The sequence below is a fragment of the Talpa europaea genome (assembly GCF_964194135.1).
Source record: "Talpa europaea genome assembly, chromosome: 2".
NCBI classification, from domain to species: domain Eukaryota; kingdom Metazoa; phylum Chordata; class Mammalia; order Eulipotyphla; family Talpidae; genus Talpa; species Talpa europaea.
This window is the reverse complement of record NC_140068.1, coordinates 129,594,192-129,606,736: the sequence shown is the minus strand read 5'-3', so window position 1 is coordinate 129,606,736 and position 12,545 is coordinate 129,594,192. Positions and strand designations below refer to the sequence as shown.

Below are 12,545 nucleotides of genomic sequence, written 5' to 3'. Positions count from 1 at the left end.
TGTAGCCTGTCCACGACGCCCGTTTCTTTATCAGTGTGGTGTTGCCCAACGCAACAGACCCTGCTCCATCTCCCCTCCCTTCCTGGACTGTGGACAAAGGCTCAGCTCAGGAACTGGGGTGACTCGGGCTAATCCTGACCCTGGGCCAGGCCAGTGGGGGACACACATTCCTCCCTCCCCCTGTGTGGCTCCCTCCAGCTCTGGTTTAGAGAGAAAGTAGCTGAAGCGCATGGAACAACCTCATTTTGAGGCCCGTGGGTTTTCTATGGTGAGTCCAAAGAAGATGAACGTTGGGGACTGAAGAGGAACATTGGCGACTGGGGGAGGGAGCTGTCAGGGGTGAAGTTACCACCACATCCTAGCAGGCGCCTGGAGCAGGGGTCCTTCCCAGGTCCTTACACCTCAAACCAACCATGAGATAGTTCTAAACCTCAGCCTCTTCTTCAGGTCCAATGCCTTTTCAGTCCTGCTTGGAAACTGCTTCTCCACAGAACTGCATTTACTGAGGTGTTGTTCTCACACTTTACTCTGTGTGCGATTTCAATTCATTTATTCTGGGGCTTGATGTTAATTGTCTTCCCATCATCTTGTGTTGTATATCCTGTCATTCTTGTTACACACACACACACACACACACACACACACACACACACACACACACTCCCCTCTCCTTGGGAACCAGACCCTCACTCAACACTGGGGTTACTCTGACCCTCTGTCTCTGGTCCCCTCAGAGCCGCCCTCTCTGCAGTGTCTCTACCCAGCAGGGTCTGAGCAGCCCCAGGAGTCCCTGCACCTCCTGCCTCTGACCTTGTGGGAAACCAGCCCCTAAGCCTGCGTGACAGTGAGGAGGCGAAGGCAAAGTCCTGATGTCAGTGACTGCTGAGGAGACAATTTGCTTTTTTCGTTTCTTTTTCCCCTCACTGTATTATTCAGTTGAGGTAACATTGCTTTACACACTGTATGTGTTCAGAGGCCCAGGGTCACCCCTCTTCAGATGTCTGTTACCACATCACGCCTACCATAAGGGCACCCACAGTCTTCACCATAGTTCACTGGGCCCTCTTCCTACCTTGTTTCCTGCTCTTACCCCACTCCATACCTTCAATTCCATAGTCATATTTCTAGAGTTTGTTTTGGTTTAGTTTCACCTGTGCCTGCTTTGTTTCTTTATATTCCATATATGAATGAAATCATCCAGTGTTTAACTTTCTCCTTCAAACTTATTTTACTTAGCATAATCCCATCCATATCTATCCTTGTTGCAAAGTCAGTATTTTTCTTTTTCATGGCTGAGTAGTATTCCATTGTGTATACGGTTTGTGTTCTTTATCCCCTCACCTGCTGTTGGGCACTTAGGTAGTCTCCATTGCTTGGTTATGGCAGACAGTGCTGCATTGACCATAGGAGGCGCATACTCCTCGGAATTAGCATTTTACGTTCTTTGGATAAATACCAAGGAATGGAATGCTTGACCATGGGACAGGTCTATTTTGAATATTTTGAGGAAACTTCATTTGTTTTCCATAGGGGCAGGGCCAATGTGCTATCCGTAGAAAAGAGAGGTTCCAGGTTACCGCCCCACCCAAGGAAATGTGGGGCTGAGCAGGGATGCGAAGCTAAGGAACAGGAGGAAGACGTGGATTGAGATGAGGAAAGAAGACTGGAGGAGGCACATGGAGCAGAGAGACATGTGAAGCAGCAGCCAGGCTTGTTCCTCAGGCTTGGACTTGTGCCAGGGAATTAGGGACACAGAAAGAGACATGTGAAAGAGACAAAGACTTGGGTGAGAGTCCCACTGAGACGCTGACAATGGCAGCTGTTGTCTTTTTTTTTTTTTTTAAAGATTTATTTATTTATTTATACAAGCACTGGGTACAGTCAGAAGCGCGGGAGGGTGAGAGAATTCACCAGAGCCAGAGCGGAGAGCAGAGCAGGCAGAAGGACCGAAGTACACTGCTGAGGGGAGCAGTGGGCGGCAGGAGAGGTCTGCATGCCATGTGGGACCCTCCTCCGGAGGCCGCGGAGCAGCCGGGGATCGAACCGGCGCTGCAGAGGCTGCAGGCAGCTTCGCAACCCAGCGCTCAACCGCTGCACCACCGGGGAGGCCCGGCAGCTGTTGTCTTGATGTGGATTTTGATTTTGCTCATTTCCTTCCAGACTTGACTGGCCCCTCCTGCCCCTGTCCCATGGGTCTCTACCAGTAGGTGCCTTACCCTTGTGGCAGGCGTTCGGGCCCAGTGGGCCTGCTTTGGGCCAACCCTGTTCCTCTGGGCATTTACCCATGAGGGGACGGGTAGCTTTGGGTGCTTCACTTGGGAACTATTCTAACTATATTCTTTCTCTTCTCTCTATTGCACACTAATTGTATTAAAGTTCTTTTCTATTGAAGGTCTTAGGCTTTAGAGTATGTTTTGTCTTAATTCAGATGATGGCAGATCCCATGTAGAGTGTACAGGTTTGAGAAACCCTGGAAAACCCTCATTCTGTCCACTAACAGGACCAGACTTCATTCCCACCCACCATGTACCAGAGAGAGTTCCTTTTCCTCCACACCCTTCAGTGGGTCATTCTCACAGGTGTAAGGGGGTAACTCATTGTGGTTTTAATTGGCATTTTCCTGACAGCACATGACAAACATTTATCCATGTACCTATTGGCCATCTGTATGTCTTCTTTACAAAAGTATCCATCTAGCTCCTCTGCCCTGTTTTTATTGAGTTGTTTTCTTGTTTTGCAGTTCTTTGCAGGTCTTGGATAGTAACTCCTGCCGGGGACCAGCCTCCGGCAAAATGTCGTGTCAGGGGTTCCTGAAAGGATGAGACGGCCTCGGCAAAAACGAAAGGACTGAAACTTAGGGGCTGAGGGGAAGGGAATGAGGAGACACCGACACTTGGTGTGGTGCTAGTATCTTCTGCCGAGAGGCTCAGCAGGTTTTTTATTTATACATTTTTTGCAAGAAGTGAGATGACATTATCATGGGCATAGAAACAAAGCAGAAACAATCAGTGCATCTCTTTTTCTAGGGGCTTTTGGCCACTACATGCTCTCAGTAAGAAGGCAACCTTCAAGGCTAATAAAAAACTAAGCCTTACACTAGAACTCATTGTTTCAACCAAACAATAACCTAAGACAGTGGATAGCCGCCAGTACATCCCTATCAGCCAAAGCCTAAGCAAGAAAAGACTTTTATTCTCATGGCCTTCACAGCAGGAGCTGGCTGCTACTCAGCTATCAGAACTTTTTTTTATTTAGAAACTCCTAACACTAAATAGCTTCATTTAAAAACTTCCCCAAGAAACTTCAAGGGAAGGCAAAAGAAGGACCCACTATAATTATTGTATTGTAATGCTTGTCAGGCATGTTCAACAAACCATCTCCCATTGTCAAGTGAGCCAAACTGCCCAACAACTAATTTCTAAACACACAATTTTCCGTGCTATTTACTTACAGTATGCTGATACATATAATTTATTGCCTAATATACTTTCTGATAAATTTTTCTCTCTCTATGACCAAGAACAAAAAGCAAAGGGATGCCAGATCTTCAGCCCCACGGTGTGAGGCCTTTTCTCTTAGCTGCTTGTCAGTATCCTATCTGGCTGGAGCAACAAGGCCTCCTGCAGCAAACTCCTTTTTGGATTGATGGTGTGCAAATATTTTCTCCAACTTGATATTGTCTTTTCATTTTAATGAGTTTCCCCCACTATACAGAAGCTTTCTAGTCTCATGTGATTCCATTGGTTTCTTTTTTGCTTTTGCTTCCTTGGAGCACAGAAGACATTAGGGACAGTGAAAATACTCTGCATGATATTCTCATGATGGACACAGGTCATTATACATTTGTCCAACACCCACAGAACGAACAACACCAGGGTGACCCCTGAGAGAAATCATGACTGTGCAACTATGATGTGCGGGTCCCTCACTTGTAGCCCACATGCCAGTCTGATCTTAATACGTGATTTGGACATGATGTGTGAAGAGTTTTATAAATTGAGGAATGAAGTGTAATTTAGTTTTGAAAGCATATTTCACGCTCATGCAAGAACATTTAAATAACACTCAAGGATACGCATAAGTCAGTCATTCCCTTCCATCCCCCAACATCCCAGTCAGCCAGTAGCTGCTCAAAACCAATTAGAAATTTATCTTTTCTTTTCTAAAAAAATATATCCATGCTTCTGTCTGGACAATAATGCTTGCTTTCCCGTCAGTAAAGGAGTTCAGTCACAGAGTGGGGGGAAACATTTGCATATTAAAAAACTGATAAAGGACTATATCAAGAATTTACAAATAATGCTTAAAACTCAATGATCAGCAAGATATAACCCAATTTTAATAAGGACAAAAAAACAGTGTTATAAATATAGCAAAAAAAAATTGACTTCCAGGCCTCCCTTGGTGGCGCTGGTGGTTGAGCGCAGCACTGTGAGGCTGTCCGCAGCATCTGCAGTGTAGGTTAGATCCCGGCCAGCAGGCAAGAATCCCACATGGTGCGGCAGACCTCTCCTGTCTCGCCCGCTGCTCCCCTCAGCAGTGTATTTCATCAGTCTGCTTGTTCTGTTCCCCACTCTGTCTCTGGTGAATATTATCACCTCCCGTGCATCTGGCCTGTACCCCATTTCTTGTATGAATGAAAAAATAAATTTTTTATTTATTATATTTTATTTATTATTATTTATAGACATAACAACTTATGTAGACATAGAAAAATAAATATATGAACAAATGTTCAATATCACAGTTAAGAACAACAGTGACACCATCACCCTGCTGCCCAGGGTGCGCACAACAGGAGCCTCATCGGGTTCATTGTAAAAGATCCTTAGGGGCTGAGAGACACATCAGAGCCATAGGCACTGTCGCTGCCTGGTTGAGAACAAAACAGAACCTGGTCAGAGATGAGACCACAGGAAGGACTGATGAGGGTGACTCCCCCATGGAGTCCATCTACACTGTCCCCAGGGGCTCAGGGATCAAACCCCAGATCCACACTTACCTGCGGCCTCAGTGTAGCTTCCTCCTTGTCCTACTGTGGGAAGAAGCATCATGGGAGACCAGGGAGCAGTCAGGTCAGAAGACCTAAAGGAATCTTTTAATCCTGCACAACAGGAAGTTTTCAGAACTGGGACTAAAGACCCAGGTCAGGACTGAGAAAAATGAAGAAAGGAGGTGAGGGGGGACTGGACCAAATGCCCTCTGGGCAACACACATGCGTGGATGGTACTTCCCATTAACCAGGCAGGGCAAGTTCTCCATGGGATATGAAAGCCCCCAGTGGACAAGATCCCCCACTCCCTTCCCTGAGTGCTTCTTCCTCCACATCACAGCTGAAACCACTGCAGCTACAGAGAGCACAGCAACAAGGAGAACCAGGCCAGCAATGATGCTCACGGTGAGGATGGAGGACTGAGGAGGGGGCACTGGTAGGGAAGGGAAGATCATACCCTGAGCTCCAGACCTTATCCTGACCCTCTGAAGGGCTCCAGAAGGGCTCCAGAAGGGCTCCTGATGGCCCTGAGAACAACATCACTGCCCACATCCTCCTCCTTACCCCATCTCAGGACTTGGGGCTCCAGCAGGCCTTCATGCTGCATGTGGCACGTGTATTTCTGCTCCTCTCCAGAAGGCACCACCACAGCTGCCCACTTCTGGAAGGTTCCATCTCCTCCAGGCCTGGTCTCCACCAGCTCCATCTCCTGGATGAGGTCCTCCCCATCTCGCTGCCAGGTCAGGGTGATGTCCGCAGGGTAGAAGCCCAGGGCCCAGCACCTCAGGGTGACCGCATACTCAGAGGTGGGGTGGTGGGTCACACGTGTCCTTGGGGGTTCTGAGGTGGTAAATCAGAAAACTCACTTTGTGTTTCCTCCATGGACACTGAGGAATCCTCATAAGACCGTCCTCACAATGGACAAGACACCTGGTGTGGCAGGAATGACAGGGGTGAAGGATGTCCTGAGCAAACTCCATACAAGTTTTGTGGACTCCACCCCCACGACACTGGGAACTACAAATCCCACGATCACCAAAGGGAAGGTTGGGAGGACCCGAGGGTGGAGTTAAGCAACTAGGCTCTCCATTTGGGTATATAACTGGTCATGTGGCCGGGAGTCTCTGGCTTGGCCACGAGGCGAGCTAGGTTTTCGCCACCTCTGTGGGTCACTGGAATCCCAGGTCAGCGGAACGGGTAGGACGTATTTTCGAACTTATCTCCCTCTTTTTCTCCCTGAGTTATTTATTTCCCATTCCCCTTCCTGTGTAAATAAACCTTTCATCAACCTTTTGTGTGTGTCTGCAATTTAGCATTCATAAGTCCCCTTTAAGCGCAAGGTGAGGACCCACAGTCAGGAAACCCCATTTTTATCAGGGTTTGCCCTGTAACAGCTAGAAGCATAAAAAATGTAAAAAACAGGCTAATCTGGGGAATCTGTGAGAGTCTCCTATTCCTTAGATAGTACTAGAATGAGGATGAAAACCCAGGGTAGGATGAAGCAGAGGGAGGGGAACACAGACGTTTTATTCCTGACCTGGGTGGAAGGTGAATGACACAGAAAAGCAGGAATCACATAACTGAAAATGTTCTCAGACCAGAAACAAGACTGAGAGAGAAACTCGTGGTTCTCAAACAGGCCCCTGGTCAAAAGGACCCGGTGACGTGTGAGGTCAGGGACTGTCTGTCTTTCTCAGGAGAGACGGGATCCCTTCACTGTCCTTCAGGAGAAGCCGGAGTCTCTGGGAGTCTCTCTCGTGCAGAACATGAAACCCAGGGGAGTCCCCCTCTCGGGACTAGAGAGAGGACTCATTTCCTGCAGTGACTCCAGGCAGGGGGGGAACGGGAGGCCTCCAGGCCCCTCTTACCCGTGCGCTGCAGAGTCTCCTTCCCGTACTCCAGGCATGTGTGCAGCCACCTCAAGTACCAGTACTCCAAATAGTTTCTGAATCTCTCTGCCTCACCCAGGGCCTCCCACTCGCGCCGGGAGATCTGAGCGGCCGTGTCCGCTGCAGTCCAGGAGCACAGGTCCGGGTTCAGGGCCAGGTAATAGGCGCCAACGTAGGCGTACTGTCTGTACGCGCGGAGGACTCGCCAGTCGGGCCCCAAGTCGCAGCCAGACATCATCTGGAAGGTGTGAGACCCTGTCCGAGCCAGTGTCACCCCGCGGTCACCCCGCCCGCGCCCCCTCCCGCCCTTAATAAACTAAACAGAATGAAACGGGGTGAAAGTCCCTTGGGCTGTTCCCGGGCAATTGCAGAGAAGCCTGGAGGGGGAGACCCTGAGCGACACCCCCGCCCCGTCCATGGGGATGGGGGTGCTGACCCAGCCCGGACCCGCGCCAGCTCACTGGTCTCGCTCCGGTTGTAGAGGCCGCTCAGGGCGTCCAGTCGTGCTCGGTACCACAGTGCGCGCTCCCTTAGGATCCGCACGTCCTCATCCCACTCCTCCTGCTTCTCCTGCTCCACCTGCTCAGCCCAGGGCGCCAGAGGCTCCAAGCTCCAGCCCGGAGAGTCGCTGTCGAACCGCTGGGACTGCGTGTTGTCCACGTAGACCACGGAGATGAAGCGGGGCTCCCCGGGGCCAGTCCGGGACATCGTGGTGTGGAAAATCCTTATGGAGTAGGGGCCTGGGGGCGGGAGGGGAGACCCGGGCTATTCTTCTCCCCTTCGGGGGCTCGAGTCCCAGGGGGCACCCAGAGACAGAAAGTGGGTGAAAGACAAGTGAGAGTGAAAAGCGGCTGCGGGTCGAAAATGGCCGGGACTCGGGGGGGGGGCCAGAGGAGGCTGGGGTCTCGGGGGACGGAAAGGGGCCAGGACGGGGCGGGGCCGAGGTGGGGGGACAACTAGGGCAGCAGAGAGGTCGCGCCTTTCCCACCCCTGCCCACGCCCTCGCTCCCGCCTCTGGGAGCGCCCTGTCCCCTCCTGACCCGCACTCACCCTCCCGGGTCTCCCTCGGGGCCATGGCCACCGGCCACCGCGAGCAGGAGCAGGAGGGCTGCGCCCCCCATCCCCCAGGAGGAGCCCTCACCCGGGCTGGGGAGACGGAGTCCCGGCGGGTGGGTGGGGGCTTTGGAACGGGAGCCGCGGGGCTGCTGATTGGCTGCTCTGGAGACCTCCAGGCAATGGGGAGTGAGCCCTGGGGTGACTCTCACCAGTATCCAGGAGGGAGGACCTGACACAGGTTGTGAGATGTGAAACTGGGGAGATGAGGAAGCCCCAATAGTCACCTTCCAGTCCAGAACAGCGCTCTGGGGACTGAGACCTTGAGAGCCACACCCCGAGACCCCTGCTCTCCTGCACCAAGACCTTTGTCACACTATTGCCTCCCTGAATCCAGGCCCAGGAATTGGGTCAGTGATTCTCAAACATTTTTCTTTCAGCATGTCTCTACAGTCTCATAAATCACTACGGATCCCATGTATAATTTTTTCATGTGGGTTATAGCTTAAATATTTACTTTACTAGAATAAAACCTTTCAAAAGATGTTATTATGCAGGGAGCCATGCTACTCCTGTCGTCTTGTTATAGGGCAGCCCCGATACAAAACGGGGTGCCTGACTGTGGGTCCTCACCCGCGCGATTAAAAGGACTTATCAATGCTCTACTGCAGGCACACACGAAAGGTTAATAAAAGGTTTATTTACAAGGGAAGGGCAGATGAGGAAATGTACAGCTCAGGGAGAAAAATGGGAGACAAAGTTTTAAATGCGCCCTACCCGATCCACCAATCTGGAATCCCAAATGGCACTCTGAGAGTTGGCCGCAAGCCCCGAGCCATGAAGTCAGGAGGCAAGTGATAGTGAGCCCCCCCCCAGGCCCATGTGTTTGGTTTTTTATACCAACCCTGGCTGACTAACTCCACCCTCAGGTCCCTGCCACCTTCCCTTTGGTGGTGACAGGATTGGTCTTTCCCAATGTCCTGATGGCTTTGGTCTGGAGTGGGGGTGGAGTCCACAAAGCCAGTATGGAATTAGCTCAGGACATCCTTTCCCCCTAACAGTCTGACAAAGGTCCAGGCATGGGGCAGATTCCTGAAAAGTCAGGAATCTCTTTAGCTGACTCCTGCTAGAGTCTCATTTGTTTATGGCTAGTTTCTACCATTGTTAAAATACGCATTTAAAAGTAAAACTGCAAATGCTGTTTGATCAATTACTGAATAACCAATCTGACAGCAAATGGCACTGCGTAATTCATTGATAACATTGGTTAGTTAGCATACACATTCTTGACACAGGAAAAGGGGGAGGATGCAGATCTTTGAGACTGGCCCAGGAGAACAACCAGCCTAGCAGGCTGCCAGGCCTTGTTTAGATATGCCTGTTAAGGAAGCAAGCTTGTCTTTTACTGACATTTCCATGTCTATGGCTCTTTACCAGGGAAAGATTCCCTTTTCCTTAACAGTTCCCTTTCAGTGACAATGGGTATGGTAGCTGTTGGAGTATGCATTCACGAATAAGCCAACAACAATTTTGTGACTGGTTAAGCTAATAATCTTGACAGCACAAATAATGTACTTGGAAATAGTCAATGTTACCACTGCTGATGTCACATATTAACCATTCTGAGAACCAAAAGCTATAACCATCTCAGGCCCTGCCTCTGATGAAATATTTGTAGTTCCTTAAAACAACAGTCAGCAATCTTACAGAAAAAGGAATTTTCCCTTGATCTTAAAGTTAGATATGAAAACTAGGCTGATTAAATAAGTAGAGGAGTAATAGGTTAGATTCTGTTAGATTAGGAGAATTCCTCCCTTAATTGAGAGCTTGGGGCTAGTGAAGAGTCAGTGCGGCTTGTCTGGCACTGACGTCCTCCATGCCCTTGGTTCCTTAATATTGAATCAGTATCTTATTAAAACAATATACATTAGATGATGATTTCTTATAAAAGCCTTCTGTTTTTTGCTTTAATCATATTGTTACAAAGCAGCCCTGATATAAAACGGGTTGCCTAGCTGTGGGTCCTCATGTTAGGGGGAATGGATGTCCTGAGCTAATCCCATACAGGCTTTGTGGACTCCACCCCCACTCCAGACCAAAGCCATCAGGACATTGGGAAAGACAAATCCAGTCACCACCTAAGGGAAGGTTGCTGGAACCTGAGGGTGGGGTTAAGCAGCCAGGTTTGGTATAAAAACCTTGGGGCCTTGGGGGGCCTTGGGGGCTCTTGCTCTCTTGCTCCCTCCTGGCTTCACGGCTCCTGGCTCGTGCCAGCTCTCAGAGTGCCATTTGGAATTCCAGATCAGCGAATCGGGTAGGACACATTTAAAATTTTGTCTCCCACTTTTCTCCCTGAGTTGTATATTTCCTCATTTGCTCTTCCATTAAAAGTAAACCTTTTATTAACCTTTCATGTTTGTGCCTGCAGTATTTTTTTTTTAGATTTTTTAAATTTTTTTATTTATTTATACAAGCACTGGGTACAGTCAGAAGTGTGGGAGGGTGAGAGAATTCACAGAGCCAGAGTGGGGAGCAGAGCAGGCAGAAAGATGGAAGTACACTGCTGAGGGGAGCAGCGGGCGGCAGGAGAGGTCTGTGCACCACGTGGGACCCTCCTCAGGTGGCCAGGGAGCAGCTGGGGATTGAACCGGCGCTGCAGAGGCTGGGGGCAGCTTTGTAATCCAGCGCTCAACCGCTGCGCCACCAGGGAGGCCCGCCTGCAGCGCTGAGCCACCGGGGAGGCCCGCCTGCAGTATAGTATTGATAAGTCCTTTTAAGTGCATGGGTGAGGACCCACAGTCAGGCAACCCATTTTGTATCCGGGCTGCCCTGTAACATTCACCTGCACGCTTCTAATGCTCCAGATTTTTTTTTCTTTTGGCTTGGATAATGGACTATTTTCCAGTAATGGAAAACTGTCATACTGGACATTCATGGACAATGCTGCTGACTAATTGTTGCTTCTCTTACACACATTGTAACCCTGAAAAAAGCCTGTCTCCTAAGACTACACCCTGAGATCTGTGCCACCATAGATATGGTGGAATAAAAATTAAAAGGGGTGATTGTAACAGGGTGGTCCCCAAGAAAGGGGGAGATTCCAGGCTCCCTGCCCCACCCAAGTGGAGGGTGGAGCTGAGCAGAGAGAGAAGAAGCTGCAGAGGAGACTGAGGAAGGAAGGAAGCCGGATGGAGCCAGAGGAGGCACATGGAGCCGAGAGACACGTGAAGAAACTGCACTTGCCTTTTGGTCGTGGACTGGGTGACACAGATGTGGGTGAGAGACCAGTGAGGAGGTGGCAATGGCTGTTTTTATCTTGATTTTGATTTTGCTCTTTTCCCTCCAGACTTGTCTGGTTATTTCTGATCCTTTTCTGTGGATCCCCACTGGAAGATGCTTAAGACTTGTGGCAGGCTTTGGGGCCTTGTTCTGGGCCAATCCTGCTTGGGTGGACTTTTACCCACGAGGCGATGGGTAACTTTGGGTGCTTGATTTAGAAACTATATTCTTTGCCTTTTCTGTATTTTTTCCTAATTGTATTAAAGTTCCTTCCCATTAAAGTCTCATATGATTTGTGTTCATGCAGTGGATGGCAGAACCCATTTAGAATAGGCAGGTTTGTGGTGTCTGGGCTGCCCCTTTCCCTGCCCTGTAACAATATGGTTATATGTTAGTCTCAACTTTATAGGTTAGTTAGAAAAAAATCCCTGTGTCTCCCTTCCTCCAGGTAACTTCCTGTCCTTTGTTTCCCCAGCCCTTAGTTAATCCTTCACTGTAGTAAATATAGAAATGTTAGTCTCAGTCACGTAAGTTTTTGCTAGTAATAAAATGATTAAGATAAATGACTATTCTAAGAACACTTTTGTTTAGCAACTGTGCCTTCTTCAAAATAAAGAATGTTACAACCTCTGCTGAAGGGCAAATTAACCCCTGGCTGTTCTAGAGGAAGATGTGATGATTGTTATCTTCCTGCTCTAATACATATGCTTATGTACTCTGGGTTTGCTTGTAATGTATAAATAAAGGGCTGCTGAGACCCTCAGCAGGATGATGTCTGCACCCTGATCAAGTGTTTGCATCTCCTCACTAGCCCTCCCCCTAATCCCTCAGATTTGTCCATGCCCTCTCATCCTTACAGGAACCCCTCACAGGACAGTTTGCTGAGGCTGGTCCCTGGCATTATTACTTCTTTACTTTAGAATATTAATAACCAATGTATGCTAACAAAGCATTTTTAAGAAAATAACTTTCTGTAAATGTAAGGATAATCGTACAATTGTATGATTTTTTTTTAAAAGTTACCTATTGTTTCACTACTGAAAGGTCCATGCAGGAGGCCTGAATACAAAAACCCACCAGGAAGCCCACCTGGGAACAGGAATGCAGAAGCCTGCCTAGAGGATTCAGATAATGAATCTCCCCTGCCCTACAAATCTTTTCAGGGACCTACAAACCCAGTCTACCACCTGACCTCTCCTCACCCTATAAAAGCCTGCTTCCCCCTGACAATGTGTGTGGCTTCACAGACCCCCACCTTGGGTCCCTGAGGCCATCAGGAGTGCAATAAATTTTCCCTTCTTTTGAGAAATTTAGCCTGGCTCTCCTTTTCT

General features: G+C 49.0%; 1 pseudogene across 1 annotated transcript in view; it reads right to left on the bottom strand.

The window, feature by feature from the left end:
* The window catches only part of LOC311188332 (class I histocompatibility antigen, Gogo-OKO alpha chain-like), a 700,214-nt pseudogene extending 692,624 nt beyond the window's left edge, over positions 1-7,590 (bottom strand). Inside the window, exon 1 of the transcript in view lies at positions 7,344-7,590. The product of the transcript in view is annotated as a class I histocompatibility antigen, Gogo-OKO alpha chain-like (transcript). The remainder of the gene's footprint in view (positions 1-7,343) is intronic.
* Between the last annotated feature and the right edge of the window lie 4,955 nt (positions 7,591-12,545).